General features: G+C 47.3%; 1 protein-coding gene across 2 annotated transcripts in view; it reads left to right on the top strand.

Annotated features, from left to right (window-relative positions):
- Positions 1-4,066: 4,066 nt before the first annotated feature.
- ZSWIM2 (zinc finger SWIM-type containing 2) overlaps positions 4,067-15,960 on the top strand; it is a 71,422-nt gene continuing 59,528 nt past the window's right edge. The window contains exon 1 of one of the 2 annotated variants that reach the window (XM_029605970.1): positions 4,067-4,104. The gene's annotated coding sequence lies outside the window, so the exon portion shown is untranslated. Of the gene's footprint in view, positions 4,105-12,765; positions 13,148-15,960 lie in introns of those variants that run through there. The other variant, XM_029605968.1, reaches the window with a different exon arrangement.

The following is a 15,960-nucleotide window of genomic DNA, read 5'->3' as shown; positions in this document are numbered from 1 at the left end:
ACCACTAAAGAAGGTTTTTACAAACTACAGGTCCTAAAACAGCTAAGACCTCTCCTACACTTCCACGACTACCGTTCAGTCCTTCAAGCCATACTATTCTCAAAGATTGATTATTGTAATGCGCTGCTGCTTGGTCTCCCGGCCTCTTCTACCAAACCTCTGCAAATGCTGCAAAACGCTGCAGCCAGGATCCTCACAAACGCTCGCCATATGGACCACATCACACCGATTCTAAAAATACTTCACTGGCTACCCATTCGCTACAGAATTCTCTTCAAGACACTGACCATCATTCACAAAACCATATTTCAGCAATCCTCTCTACACCTCACCATACCCCTCAAACCACACTCCTCAGCAAGACCTACCAGATCTGCCTACAGAGACTCCCTTCAGGTACCCCCAAAAAAATCCACTATACACAATGCCATTGATAAACGAGCGCTATCAACTGCTGGCCCGCATCACTGGAATTCTCTCCCGCCAGATCTCCGCCAGGAACATTGTCACATCACATTCAGAAAAAAATTAAAAACTTGGCTGTTCGCCCAAGCATATCCCTGAAGAAGCCTCATAGTCACCCGCACGGTCCTACACCCCACGGTTGCGTCCTCTTTCCGCCGCACAAAGGAACTGTTTTTCTGCTAACTGTGCTTTCATATAACTTGCCTAATTGACTACACTTTGTAAATTGTGTAAATTGTATATAATTCCTACCATGTAAGCAATTACTCTATGCTTACATGCTCTGCTCTCCAGTTAGAAATTGTTAACCTATCTTTTTTTCTAACACCCCAGTTCCACACTCCCTGTTGTAATGTAACTTTCGTTTTCAATGTTAACTGGTTTACCCCCCTAGTTTATTGTAAACCGGTACAATAAGACCTGGTCTTGAGCATCGGTATATTAAAATAATTTAAATAAATAAAATAAATAAATAAATCTTGTCTTGAGGCCAGGTCCTGACACCTGGGCCTCAGCCTAGATCAAAGCCCAGGCCCAGGACCAAACTGAGGTCCAAGCTGGAGACCGGTTCCTGATGTCAGGGCCTCAGTCTAGGGTAAAAGCACTTACCCAAGGCTTGAGTGTCAAAAAGGGCAAACCGGAAGAGGCTTCCAGTTGATTCAGAGGTGGAGTGGCCAGATCTATCACCTCTGACCTGCTAGAATTCACTGCAATGGATGAAGAAAAACACTTGAGCAAGGTTTCAAATGATGAGTTTACTCCTATATCAAGACTCCGGTCTGTGGTATCACCATAGAAAGAATAGAGAGACCGGAACATTCCTTCTATCTTTTTGGTCAGAGAGGTAAAGAAATTCCTAACCAAGTCTGTGATTTCATTAGCCAACTGATATGTCCTCTGGACTGATGTAGGTGGTGGGACATCTTCTTCCGAGACCAGGATAAGTTCCTGTGTGAGAACAGGTGACCAATTAGAAGTAAGCGGCACTATGGAGGGCAATAGTTATGTAGTCCCCAGGCAAAGATCTTCTACCAATAATCTAGGCAGGGTGAGTGCCCTGGTTATTGGTGATGGCAGAGGCATTCTGACCTATTTTTCTGTAGACCTAGAATGGGCTGTGTGGCGCTGTGTTGGCAAAGCAGCCTGATAAATTGAAGTCTGAGGTGGATGCATTGGTGGCTTCGAAAGATACCTTGAATGCTTTTGGTATGTTTCAACGGACCTTTTGAGACTCACATCGAGGAATCAGGCACTGGTCAATGTTATTGCATCAGTTGCATCGGACTTGTGCTGTCGGTCCTTGCACTGTGCATTGCATGATTGTTTGATATAGGATCCTGAGTCCTATGTGACCGCAGCATAAGATGCATCAGTATGCAACGAAGCTGCATGCTTCTATGGCAAAGGAGCATCATGTGTCAAATGTATCAGTGCGTTGAATGCATCAGTGAGTCGTGGATCAAATGCATCAGAGTTCCTTGCATCGAGTGCATTAGTGGCTCATGTGATCACTTCAGCATGTCATGTGTGAAGCACCTTGATGCGCTGTGCATTGATTGCATTGGTGGAAGATGCATCGGGCGAGTCAGAGCGCCATGTGTTGCTGATGCTGTAGGCACCAACAGCACCAATGATGGCCACGTACACTGTACCAATGCAACCCTCTTAGAATGTTTGTGTTTCTTCGACACAGGTTGCATAGCCCCCGTGATTGATTCTGCTTTATCTCTGACACTTCAGCTCAACTTTTTCCCGGCAAGGCAGATGAGATTGAACTGAGGGATGAGACCTACTGTGACTCCAGAGAGATTTGCCCAGTAGGGGTGTGAATCGTGTGATCGATCGTCTTAACGATCAATTTTGGCTGGGGGGGGGAGGGAAATCTGATCGTCGTGTTTTTTTGTTTTTTTAAATCGTTAAAAATCGTAAATCGGGGGAGGGCGGGAAAACCGGCACACCAAAACAACCCTAAAACCCACCCCGAACCTTTAAAACAAATCCCCCACCCTCCCGAACCCCCCCAAAATGTTTTAAATTACCTGGGGTCCAGTGGGGGGGTCCCGCGCGATCTCCAGCTCTCTGGCCACGGCTGCGTTGAGAAATGGCGCCGGTGGCCCTTTGCCCTTATCATGTGACAGGGCAAAAGTAGCGCCAGCGCCATTTTGGTTCCTGGCTCCCGACGTCACGCGTGCAGATCGCTCCCGGACCCCCGCTGGACCCCCAGGGACTTTTGGCCAGCTTGGGGGGGGCCTCCTGACCCCCACAAGACTTGCCAAAAGTCCAGCGGGGGTCCGGGAGCGACCTCCTGCACGCGGGCCGTATTGCCAATCTTCAAAATGGCGCTGGCGCTACCTTTGCCCTCACTATGTCATACGGGCGACCGTCGCCCGTATGACATAGTGAGGGCAAAGGTAGCGCCAGCGCCCGGACCCCCGCTGGACTTTTGGCAAGTCTTGTGGGGGTCAGGAGCCCCCCCCCCAAGCTGGCCAAAAGTCCCTGGGGGTCCGGGCGCGATCTCCTGCACGCGTGACATCGGGAGCCAGGAACCAAAATGGCGCCGGCGCTATCTTTGCCCTGTCACATGATAAGGGCAAAGGGCCACGGCGCTGGGACCCCCCCACTGGACCCCAGGTAATTTAAAACATTTTGAGGGGATCCGGGAGGGTGGGGGATTTGTTTTAAAGGTTTGGGGTGGGTTTTAGAGTTGTTTTGGTGTGCCGGTTTTCCTGCACCCTATTTAACGATACAATACAAATGCCCCTGACAATAAATCGGGGGCATTTGCACTCTAACGATTTTGGACGATTTTAAAATTATCTGACGATAATTTTAATCGTTCAAAAACGATTCACATCCCTATTGCCCAGTTCCTTGATGCGAAGCGCCCTGGACCTCTGAGAGTGCAGGGACATTTGTCCACAAGCATAGTAGTTTTTCTGGTTGTATTCTAGAATGAGGCATTGGTAAAGTTTGTGGCCATCAGTGAGGGACATAATCTTTCCACAGATACAACTTTTGAAACAGCTCACCATAGTTAATGCCTTCTTCTGTCTGGACATGGTGGAAGAGATGGTTACACTTCACTTCTTTTTTGGTAGCACTGAAAAGTGCAGTTGTGGGGCTGTACAGGCAACAAGGCAACTTAAGAAGAAACTTAAGAAGAAACTGAACAAAAATATTGAATTGAAAAGGTTTTAAGGATTTTTACAGAAAAAAATATAGGAGAGATAGAGTGCTTGGACAAAAAATGACTGAGGAAAAGCATCTGGCAATGGCCGCACATGATTCCCACACATGCTCAGTAGCACTCAAAGCTCTACTAGTTTAGAGACAGGTCCAGTGCCACTGGATGACATCACCCACATTTAATGGCTAATTCAGCCTGCTTATCGACAGAAAATGGTATTATCTGTCCTAGGACTGATATGTAACTTGTTCTCCAGTCTCCTAGTGTGAACATGAGATGAAATGAGAAAATAGATTAGAGGTGTGTGTGCATGAAAATAGCAGGAGTCATGTCACTCTGAAATCCCTCCCATGGTTGGCATGGGAACTGTAGAATGCAAAAGAAGGTTTTGATTCTAACGTTTGCAGTCTGAGCTTGGAAGTTTGCTGTTGGAGTTTAATTTGGACATTGAGGTCAGGAGCTAGAGATGTCTGTAGTATTATAAAATAACAAACTTACACATGGAGAAAGGAAGTTCATTAAATCTTACTATTTGGTTTTAAGAGCTGAAAATGGCAGCAAATTTCTGCTACATCTGAGCAAACTTTGTTGACTAAGGTAACATGGTTCTAGACTGCTTGTAGACATCTAGCAGTCAGGAAAAATTATGTGCCTCTATGTCTTAACTTTTTATTTGTTTTAATGTTTCTTGAACGCTGATATATATATATATTTTTAGCTTATTATACAATTGGTTGCATAAAATGTTATTTCTGATTGATTCTTAAAACTGACTTTATGTTGTTGTTTTAAATTCATTCCTTTATATCTGTCATCCAAAATGCATTTTCTAAAATTCTTACATACCACATCTCAATGAGAAATTAATAATGTGCCTGCTGGTATGTAATTGACTTACTTTATAGTCCAACATCATTTTGTTAGATTAGGGCATAATTGGAAGTATCATCTAGCCCTAAACAATGACTAGGCTGTAAATAAATTAGCAAGTATCAGCTAGATTACACTGGCCAAAATATAGTTCAGTTTCCTTTTAATGTTCCTCAACAATTTGAAAGGCAATTAAGTTTCAAACGCAATAGAGCAAATGGAATGCATTTGAAATTAATTTGATGGAAAGGTAAATGAAGTAACGCTACAGTTCATCTAATATTATTTGAACTACAAAAGCAGAGAAGAATCCCTGTAACCCATCTGACAGGTCGGATCCATTAGTAGCCCTGTCATGCTACAGGCCTTCTTTCTTTACCTATGGTCTATTCCCCATTATCCCTGCCTCTCCAATTAAAATTAAATAAATCTGAAATGGGGGACATTTGCTATAAAAATTTGTGATTTTAATTTAAAAACTATGGATTTTAAATTGTGTTTCTTTCCTTCCATATAATCCTATCCCTCAACTCCCTCGTCCTCTGCTTGGTAGTAAGTAGCCTGTATGGAGTGGCAGTTGCTACTATCCTTAAAAAAAATTAATTTGCTGGACAAACTAGAAGGACCATTTTGGTCTTATCTTTTGTCATTCACTATGTTTAACTTTAATTTTACATGAATATTGTTTTACTGTGTTTAGTTGTATTGTGAATGTTTTGTACTACACATTGAACATGGACAGATATTAGCTAAATAAATAAATATGTTACTATGCTACTATGTTAGTCAGTCTTAGAAGTGTGCTTCTAATCCCCAGCTGTCCATCCCTTTTAATTCTTATCAGTAAATTTCAAAAGTCACAGAGATAGTAATATAGCAGATTAAAGCAGATAAAGACCAGTTGGCCCTTCCAGTCTGCCCATTTTTTTCTGTTTTGCATTGCTAAGGATATATTCCGGTTGCCAACTGTAGAAGTTTAACTGCTTGCAGGATATTGCACCTTAGACAATCTGGTTATTTTATGCTGGAGACCCACTGCATAATTATAGGTACTATTAATGAGTCTGGAAATGACAAAAATGATAAAAAGCTTCCAGGAAGTGGCACACACACTAAACTATGCATTCTTAGGCCTTACACTAAGAACTCCAAGTACTAAAGTGCATTAAAATATGCATTAACACAGGGTAACATACCCATTTTAACACTTGCATTAGTAGTACAGTTAATGCTCCCTTTCACCCATTTCCTATCACGTTTGGCTCTCTCAGCCTCTGTTCCTTCCGCCTCTCTGATTCTCTCTCACCCATCACCACTTTTGCCCCTCTGCCCTATCTACATTCTGACACTACCTCTGGCTCTTTCACTTCCCCCTCACTACCTCTAGCTTTATTTCACACAACTCCCCACCCTCAGCTCTCTCATACTGTCTTCCTCTCCTCACCCATTGGTTCCCTTGTACTCCTAGTCATCTCTCAGCTCTCCCTTATCACTCTGTCCTCTGTTAGGATTACATTACAGTTTAAATTTATATGATACCCTTCTTCCAAGAGGACTCAAGGCATCTTACAGCATAATACACTGGCATAAAAATACAATAGCATATAAATATAAACAATAACTATCCAATTCCTATCCCTCTTCTCACAAGGGATTAGGACAACCTACATACACTCCTACCCAAAACACTACCAAAAAATAAACCAGAACCCTCCTGAAGAAGCTCCCAAAGAGGTGACCTCCTTGGTATGCCACTTGGGACCAACCCACTCCCAGCAGAGGGCTCTAGGTTATAGTCTCCACAAGGTGACATCACAGGGGGGTGGAGCTCCAGGCAAGAACCAGGACTGGAGCGAGCAGACAGGAACATTAACATCTCAGCTGCACTGCAGAGAAAAACCTAGTGAAACATCTCACCCTCTTCATACCACCTGCAGGTGTACATTTGGGCTCTCCTCTTTCCCCCTGAGAGCAAGCTCTGAATTATAGTTCTCACTGGATGACATTAAGGAAGGCAGGAATCTGGGCAAGACCCAGGAATGCAGCAAGTAGGTCGGATTAGTAATATCTTAGCTATTTATTAGTTAGATCCATCTAACAGTTCATAAGAACATAAGAAATTGCCATGCTGGGTCAGACCAAGGGTCCATCAAGCCCAGCATCCTGTTTCCAACAGAGGCCAAACCAGGCCACAAGAACCTGGCAATTACCCAAACACCTAGAAGATCCCATGCTACTGATGCAATTAATAGCAGTGACTATTCCCTAAGTAAACTTGATTAATAGCAGTTAATGGACTTCTCTTCCAAGAACTTATCCAAACCTTTTTTGAACCCAGCTACACTAACTGCACTAACCACATCCTCTGGCAACAAATTCCAGAGATTTATTGTGCGTTGAGTGAAAAAGAATTTTCTCCGATTAGTCTTAAATGTGCTACTTGATAACTTCATGGAATGCCCCCTAGTCCTTCTATTATTCGAAAGTGTAAATATCCGAGTCACATCTACTCGTTCAAGACCTCTCATGATCTTAAAGACCTCTATGATATCCCCCCTCAGCCGTCTCTTCTCCAAGCTGAACAGCCCTAACCTCTTCAGCCTTTCCTCACAGGGGAGCTGTTCCATCCCCTTTATCATTTTGGTTGCCCTTCTCTGTACCTTCTCCATTGCAACTATATCTTTTTTGAGATACGGCGACCAGAATTGTACACAGTATTCAAGGTGTGGTCTCACCATGGAGCGATATAGAGGCATTATGACATTTTCCGTTTTATTAACCATTCCCTTCCTAATAATTCCTAACATTTTATTTGCTTTTTTGACTGCTGCAGCACACTGAGCTGACGATTTCAATGTATTATCTGCTATGACGCCTAGATCTCTTTCTTGGGTGGTAGCTCCTAATATGGAACCTAACATCGTGTAACTACAGCTAGGGTTATTTTTCCCTATATGCAACACCTTGCACTTGTCCACATTAAATTTCATCTGCCATTTGGATGCCCAATCTTCCAGTCTTGCAAGGTCCTCCTGTAATGTATCACAGTCTGCTTGTGATTTAACTACTCTGAATAATTTTGTATCATCTGCAAATTTGATAACATCACTCATCGTATTCCTTTCCAGATCATTGATATATATATTGAAAAGCACCGGTCCAAGTACAGATCCCTGAGGCACTCCACTGTTTACCCTTTTCCACTGAGAAAATTGACCATTTAGTCCTACTCTCTGTTTCCTGTCTTTTAACCAGTTTGTAATCCACGAAAGGACATCGCCTCCTATCCCATGACTTTTTAGTTTTCGTAGAAGCCTCTCATGAGGGACTTTGTCAAACGCCTTCTGAAAATCCAAATACACTACATCTACCGGTTCACCTTTATCCACATGTTTATTAACCCCTTCAAAAAAATGAAGCAGGTTTGTTAGGCAAGACTTCCCTTGGGTAAATCCATGTTGACTGTGTCCCATTAAATCATGTCTTTCTATATGCTCTACAATTTTGATCTTGAGGATAGTTTCCACTATTTTTCCCGGCACTGAAGTTAGGCTCACTGGTCTATAGTTACCCCGGATCACCCCTGGAGCCTTTTTTAAATATTGGGGTTACATTGGCCACCCTCCAGTCTTCAGGTACAATGGATGATTTTAATGATAGGTTACAAATTTTAACTAATAGGTCAGAAATTTCATTTTGAGTTCCTTTAGTACCCTGGGATGCATACCATCCGGTCCAGGTGACTTGCTACTCTTTAGTTTGTCAATCTGGCCTACTACATCTTCCAGGTTGACAGTGATTTTGTTCAGTTCGTCTGACTCATCACCCCTGAAAACCAACTCCGGAACTGGTATCTCCCCAACATCCTCACTAGTAAACACGGAAGCAAAGAATTCATTTAGTCTTTCTGCAATGGCCTTATCTTCCATAAGAGCCCCTTTAACCCCTCGGTCATCTAATGGTCCAACCGACTCCCTCACAGGTTTCTTGCTTTGGATATATTTAAAAAAGTTTTTATTATGAGTTTTTGCCTCTATGGCCAACTTCATTTCAAATTCTCTCTTCGCTTGTTTTATCAATGTTTTACACTTAACTTGACAATGCTTATGTTTTATCCTATTTTCTTCAGATGGATCTTCTTCCAATTTTTGAAGGATGATTTTTTGGCTAAAATAGCCTCTTTCACCTCACCTTTTAACCATGACGGTAATCGTTTTGCCTTCCTTCCTCCTTTCTTAATGCGTGGAATACATATGGACTGCGCCTCTAGGATTGTATTTTTAAACAATGTCCAAGCCTGTTGAACACTTTTAACCTTTGCAGCTGCACCTTTCAGTTTTTTTCTATTTTCCTCATTTTATCAAAGTTTCCCTTTTGAAAGTTTAGTGTTAGTTCAATGCAGATTACAAAATCATATTCATAACTTTAAAAGACATAAAATCTATAATATACATAATAAAACCTTATCAATTGCAATAAACATTTGAATGTAGCAGTTCATCTAACAATAGACAAGTAAATAAAAGACTGCTGAGATTCACTAAAAGCCTATATAAAAATCATTGCTTTGTCCTTTCTAAAAAATAATCAATTTCATCTCTTAAGCCACTGGGTAAAGCAGTCCATATAATCAGTCCTGCAATGGAAAAGTCCTTGGTCAAGTTTCCTGAAGTTTAAAATCTTTAAAAGATGGAATAGCATGTAGATTTTTTTCTGGAGGAGCACAACGGTCATAAGCAAACATGGAGACTTAAAACAGAGGACAGACAGTGAGATGCCACCGTTTATTATTTTGCAGATAAATGTCAATGTATTTATTTGCTGGTAAATATGCAGTCAGTGTAATCCCTTGAGTATTGGGCTAGTACTGCCTGTGATGTGAGTACAAGTTATTAGTCCAGCTGCTGAATTATGGACCATATGTACTGCTTTCAACAAGGTCTTGTGCAAATCCAAATATAACAAGTTACAGTAGTCAAGTGCATTGAGCACCAGCATCTGCATCATTGACCTAAAATCAATAGAAGAAATTAAAAAATCAAGATGTCTTAGTGCCCCAAGTTTATAAAAGTCTGCTTTGGCCACTGCTTTTATTTGTGACTTTAAAGATAAGCTAGGGTCATAGCAAAATCCTAAATCACCTGCTAGAGAGGGGGCCTGGTGCTCTTTGGCACTACTCCCCCTTTCCCTCGGATTTCTCAACCAAATCTATGTCTCCCCCAATTCTTTTGCATCTCCCTCCACCAGGGCCAGATTTAGGATTTGGGTGCTCATAGGCAGGACTGAAGAGTTGGAGATGGGACACCCTGGAGATCAAATAGTGAGTGAAGTCCCTCTATCTCCACTACCTCCAGAGTCCCAGAGTACATTAGCAGTGCCCCTTTGAAGTAAATTGCTAAAGCAGTCTCCTCCTTGGCATTGTTGCACTTCCCTTTGGTCTGGGTAATTATTTGGTGCCTTCAAAATTTGGCAACTAGGCAATTGCCTATACCTGTCTCTCTTGTAGCCTTCTACTCCTCAGGGTCTCACACTCCTCCTAAACTCACACAGTTCTCATCTACCCCCTCTATCCCACCCCAGGCTCTCTCTCACCTCCCACTCTGTTTCTCTCACATCTGCTGCTAAACAGCATGCAACAAGAATCTATCAGGTCGATCCAGTAAAGTTCAGTTGAAGATTTCTCGTCTGTAACGAGCTCGCTGCGCACAATTCGGACACGTAAGGCAAACCAGCGATACAGTCTCCAATTTTGCGCATCCGTAGTGCTTCTTAAAACAGACGCGTAACCCTTCCCGCACCCGGCATGTAAATGAACGAATTAGCTGTATAATGAAGGAATTAGCTATTCCCCTCCGATACCGTAACGCGCGCTCAGGTTCTCTCATTAGTAACGCACTGTTTTGCCACGGCCGTAACGTGTTAGTTTACCGCCTCCCCCTAGTAGGAGTTAGGACTGTGAGTCTAGTAATAAATCCATCGACACCGCTTAAGATACTCAAAAACAATAAAACACAATTTAAAAAAAAAGCGATACAGAGATGATCGAGAAAATGTAATGATGTGGGACACATAAAACCTGTCAGAAGAAAAAATAAAAAATTTTAAATACCTGTCGGAGGGCCGCGTGGGTCCAGGCGGCCGGCGTGGGTCCAGGCGGCGGGAGCCGGGTGGTCGCGTGTTAAATCTAGGCCGCGGGCGGGTGGGCGCCTGTTCTGGGCGGCGGCGGCAGCGGCGGCGGGGGGACACGCGTTAGTTCGAGACGGCCGGGGGCGGTCGCGTGTTAAATCTAGGCCGGGTCCGCACAGGCGCGCATTCACTGCCGGTGGGGGCTGCCTCTCCCGGCAGCCCCCACCGGCAGTGAATGCGCGCCTGTGCGACCCCTGCGATTGGGCGCTCAAGGCGTGACGTCACAGCATGTGACTGCCTTGAGCGCCGAATCGCAGGGGTCGCACAGGCGCGCATTCATTCACTGCCGGTGGGGGCTGCTGGGAGAGGCAGCCCCCACCGGCAGTGAATGAATTCATTCATCCAGGCGGAGGAGCCGGCTGCTTTCGCCACCGGCTCCTCCGCCTGGATGAATGAATGCGCGCCTGTGCGACCCCTGCGATTCGGCGCTCAAGGCGTGACGTCACGGCATGTGACTGCCTTGAGCGCCGAATCGCAGGGGTCGCACAGGCGCGCATTCATTCACTGCCGGTGGGGGCTGCCGGGAGAGGCAGCCCCCACCGGCAGTGAATGAATTCATTCATCCAGGCGGAGGAGCCGGCTGCTTTCGCCACCGGCTCCTCCGCCTGGATGAATGAATTAATTCACTGCCGGGAGAGGCAGCCCCCACCGGCAGTGAATGCGCGCCTGTGCGGACCCGGCCTAGATTTAACACGCGACCACCCGCCGGCCGTCTCGAACTAACGCGTGTCCCCCCGCCGCCGCCGCTGCCGCCGCCCGGAACAGGCACCCACCCGCCCGCGGCCTAGATTTAACACGCGACCACCCGGCTCCCGCCGCCGCCGGCCGCCTGGACCCACGCGGCCGTCTGAAACTAACGCGCGTCCACCCCCCGCCGCCCGGAACAGGCGCCCACCCGCCCGCGGCCTAGATTTAATACGCGACCACCGGCCCCCCGGATCCCGCCGGCCGCCTGGACCCACGCGGCCCTCCCACAGGTATTTAAAAATTTTGATTTTTACACTTCCTGGTACCTGTCATTTCAAATGACATTTGAAATGACAGGTACCAGCGCACCCTGGTTACTGTATGGGCGCTGTATTAAGCGCCTATACAGTAAAATGGGTTACGCGGCCATAACCCTTCCCTACCGCTTTAAAGCCGCGGCATGCATTTGCATGCGATTAGAGGAGAGTATCGGGGAGTTAGTGAAGAGAACTGTGCGTGCGGGGAGAAAGGGTGCGCCTGACACTACCGCACTGTTTCTACCGCGGCCTTACTGGATCGACCTGTATGTGAGGAAAAAATGTAAGATAGTCCAAATGTAAACCCTAACTCCCGAGAGACAGGGGAGGTGAGAAGAGGAGATGGCATTCAGCTCCTCGTCTCCAACCCTTGTTTTCCCCAAAAATTCATCCCCTATCCCAATGTCTCCAGCATTCATCCCCTCAGTTCCCCTCAACATTCGCCCCATCTCCCTCCTCCCACATTCGCAGCTGGCCTAGGACACGACGCTGACTCCAAGGAGTGGGAAGAGCAACAGCTCTGCCTGCTGCGCTACAATCCCCCCCCCCCCAGCTGTTGCCACGGTAACGGGAAGCTCATGCGGGGGCAAGAGCTGTGACCGGAGCCGGACGAGGGGCGCTGTGTGCGAAGCGCTTTCTTCCGCCTCCCGTTGCCTGCTGTCTGTGCCGCATGTGTTTCCTTAACAGTGCTGGCCTGAAGCCAGAGAAAGGCAGGCTCGGGGTGCTGGGGGAGGGGGATAAGATCCCCGTGCTCCCCCATTTCCCCCCAACCGCCGGCGATGCTTATGGTTCTTCTTCCTGACTTCACCCTCTGATCCTTCTCCTTCGGAAACCTGCTAGGCTCCCCCTTTGACAGCATCCTTTAATACTGGTGTCTGTATTTTGTTCAGCTACAATCCAAAACTGGTTACAGCAGAGAAAAAAAAGTAATTCGATCCCTGCAGCAGAGCCGATCTTGCAGCCCTCCCCCTTCCTTTGCCTCCACCTCTCTCCGTTCTCCGAGACGCATCTAATTAGTTGCCTGGTTACGGAGACGCAAACTGAAAGCAAGACCAAGTACTGTACTCTCCCTTTAACTGGCGAGAGCGTGTTCCTGAGCTGGCTGGTGCTCGGTGACTTTTGGGAGCCATTAGTCCGGAGTATTTACGAACCTCCGCAGATTTGGAAAGGTGAACTCCCTTGTGGTGTACCCAGCAATCCCAGATTGTGCCTGGCGTGCTACTCGGCCTGCCTCGCTCTTTAGCATGCAGATGGACAGACAGCCGCCGCACGCAGGAGCCCACGCCAGGATGGAGGAACACCCTCTCCCCCTAATGCGCTCTTGCAGTTTCACAAACAACGCTTAAGAAAGAAAGCCCGGAAAGGGAGATAAGACGTTGGAAGTGGATTTGAAGACGATCAGAAGCAGAGAGGAAGCCTGGGTGCCGTAGTACAGGTTCGCTGAGCAGTTTTGTTTTGCAAACATGGCTGCACATAAAGCGATACTGTGAGGTTGCTATAATAGGAATGGCTGACATCTGTGTAAAGTCTTTCAGCAATTATGTTCAGGCTTATGATATGTTTAGATGCAGTTAAAATATTTTCAGGCCTATGCAATAAAGTGCCCATAAAAAACATGCATCCAAACTGGGTGCACATTTTTAATGTATGCACATCCACCTCTCCTTGGCGCCCAATGCAATATGTAAATGAGCTGTCACACTAAAACAGGCACGCTGGGGATAAATTGTGCATCCATGACATCGGACACCCAGGAGACGTGACTCAGCGTGGGTTAGGAAGATGGCACACAGAGCCGGTGGAAGCACTAGGCGAACTAGGCCTGGGCCTAGGGCGCCAAGCATTAGGGGGCGCCGAGCCACTGATGGCCAACATGAAGGCTCATGCGGCCGCCGGTGGACCTCATCCCACTGGCAGCTGAGTAGTGAACTACTGCTGTGCTGTCTGCCGGATACACACAGCAAGAAGATCGGCAGGGCCGAGGTGGAGCTCACGTCACCATGGCCCGAAGAAAAAGGTCGCGTCTAAACGTGCAGATGCTCCTCCTCCTTCCTGCCCGCGTGGCCCCGGAAGAAAAATGTTGCCGGAGCCGCACGGGCAGGAAGGAGGAGGAGCATCAGCTACGTGCAGAAGAGGAGCAGCGCTTACGGGCCATCGCGAATCCCAAGTCGCAGCGGCCTGAGAAGAGGAGGAGGCCCAGTTGCAGGGTCGCCACCGTGGATCCCACATTGCGGGCGGCCCGAGAAGATCAGGGCCGCTGCAGAGCCCATCCTGCGGCTGCCCGTGAAGAGGAGGCCCAGAGGTGAGAGATAGGCTGAGGGCCTGTAGAGTGAGAGTGAGTTGAGAGACTGTGTGTGGGAGTGAGAACCTGAATGTTTGCAGAGACAGCATGTGAGAGCCTCTGTGTGTGTGAAAGTTGTAGCATGTGACAGTGAGAGCCTGTGCTTGAGCAAGACAGCATGTGGGAGTGAGAGAGAGCCTGTGTGTGTGAGAGTCAGCATGTGCCAGTGAGAGACCGTGGGGCAGATTTTCAAAGAGGCACGTGCATAAGATAAGCGGGTACCCCCCCCCCCCCGAAAACCTGCACCAAGCTCCCCCTGCGCACGCCAAGCCTATGTTGCATAGGCTGCTGGCGCACGCAAAGCCCCGGGACACGCGTAAGTCCCGGGGCTTTGCTTGGGGGCATGTCGGGGGCGTGGTGCCGGCCCAGGGGCATTCCGGGGGCGTGGCCGAGGCCTCCGAAACTGCTCCTGGGCCGGGGAATGGCTTGCTGGCAGCGGCCCGGGCAGGCGTAACTTTTAAAATAAAGGAAGGGGGCGATTTAGTTAGGGCTGGGGGGTGGGTTAGGTAGGGAAAGGGAGGGAAAGGTGGGGGGGGGGGGAAACAAAAAAAAATTCCTTCCAAGGCCGATTCGATTTCGGAGCGGCCTCGGAGGAAACGGGCAGCATGCGCAGGGCTCGGCACGCGCAAGGTGCACAAATGTTCACCCCCTTGCGTGCGCCGACCCCGGATTTTAAAAGATATGCGCGGCTACGCACGTATCTATTAAAATCCAGCGTACTCTTGTTTGCGCAGGGTTGTGCGAAGAAAAGTACGCCCGCGCGCTTCTTATAAAATCTACCTCTGTGTGTATGAATGATTGTATGAAAGAGAGCATGTGAGAATGAGAGCCTGACTGTGTGTTTGAGGGAGAGAAAAGAAATAGAAAGACAATATAAAAGGAATTGGCAAAAAAATAAGAAAGGGAAGGTGGAAATAAAAAGCCTGTGACCAACCAATTAGAAAACTAAGATCAGACAGCAAATGTAAAAAAAAAATAAATTACGTTTTACTGATTGGCACATGTAATCTTTGGGAATGTGCAAGAGTAGCACTTTCTCTATGCGGATCTCACAATGTAGAGATCAGCATGGAGGAAGTGGAAGCCCACGGGGCCTGCACAGAGGAGGCAGCAGAATGGGCTTCAGTGCCAGTAGCAGCAATCAGCACCTCCCCAATAGCCATGCGGCAGCAGTGACAGTGGCAGCAGAGGAATGAGAGAGGCTCCGAGGTTGCTGGCAAAAGAAAGAGAGGGGGTCTGCCTTTAGTGTGTGCATGTGTATGAATGGGAGTCTGCCTGGGTGTGTATGTGTGTGTATGCATGGGTGCCTGCCTGAGGGTGTGTCTGTGTATGAGAATGAATGGATGTCTTCCTGGGGTTTGTATGTGTGAGAATAGGTGCCTGCCTGTGTGTGGTGTATGTGTGTGTGAGAATGATTGGGAGCTTGCCTGTGTGTGTGTGTTTGTGTGAGAATGATTGGGAGCTTGCCTGGGTGTGTGTGTTTGTGTGTATGTGAGGGAGCCAGTGAGAGTGTGAGCATGAGTGTGTATGAGAAAATCCAGGGGAGTAAGCGTGTGGGGGGGATGTGGGAAGGGGGAGAGAGTGTCTTACAGCCTGAGAGTGTGTCAATGTCTGTGAGAGCGAGAGGTTATGGTGGGTATAAGAGCATGAATGTGTATGTATGTGACAGTGTCAGGGGCGGATTGGCCTATCGGGGGATCGGGCATCTCCCGGTGGGCCGGTCGCTCCAGTCACGTGGTCTGCCGTGCGCGGCCGTGACAGAGCTGCGCTCGGCAGACCACGTGATGTGTCCTGGGCCGGCCTGGGCGGCGAATACCCGGGCCGATCGTCCTAGGGGATCTGCCGCTGGACAGTGTATGTGTGAGAGAGAATGGACATGTGAAGATGTGAGAGAGAGAGAGGATAAC

Source organism: Rhinatrema bivittatum, chromosome 6 (genome assembly GCF_901001135.1).
Source record: "Rhinatrema bivittatum chromosome 6, aRhiBiv1.1, whole genome shotgun sequence".
Lineage (NCBI taxonomy): Eukaryota > Metazoa > Chordata > Amphibia > Gymnophiona > Rhinatrematidae > Rhinatrema > Rhinatrema bivittatum.
This window is presented reverse-complemented; position numbering and strand designations above follow the sequence as displayed.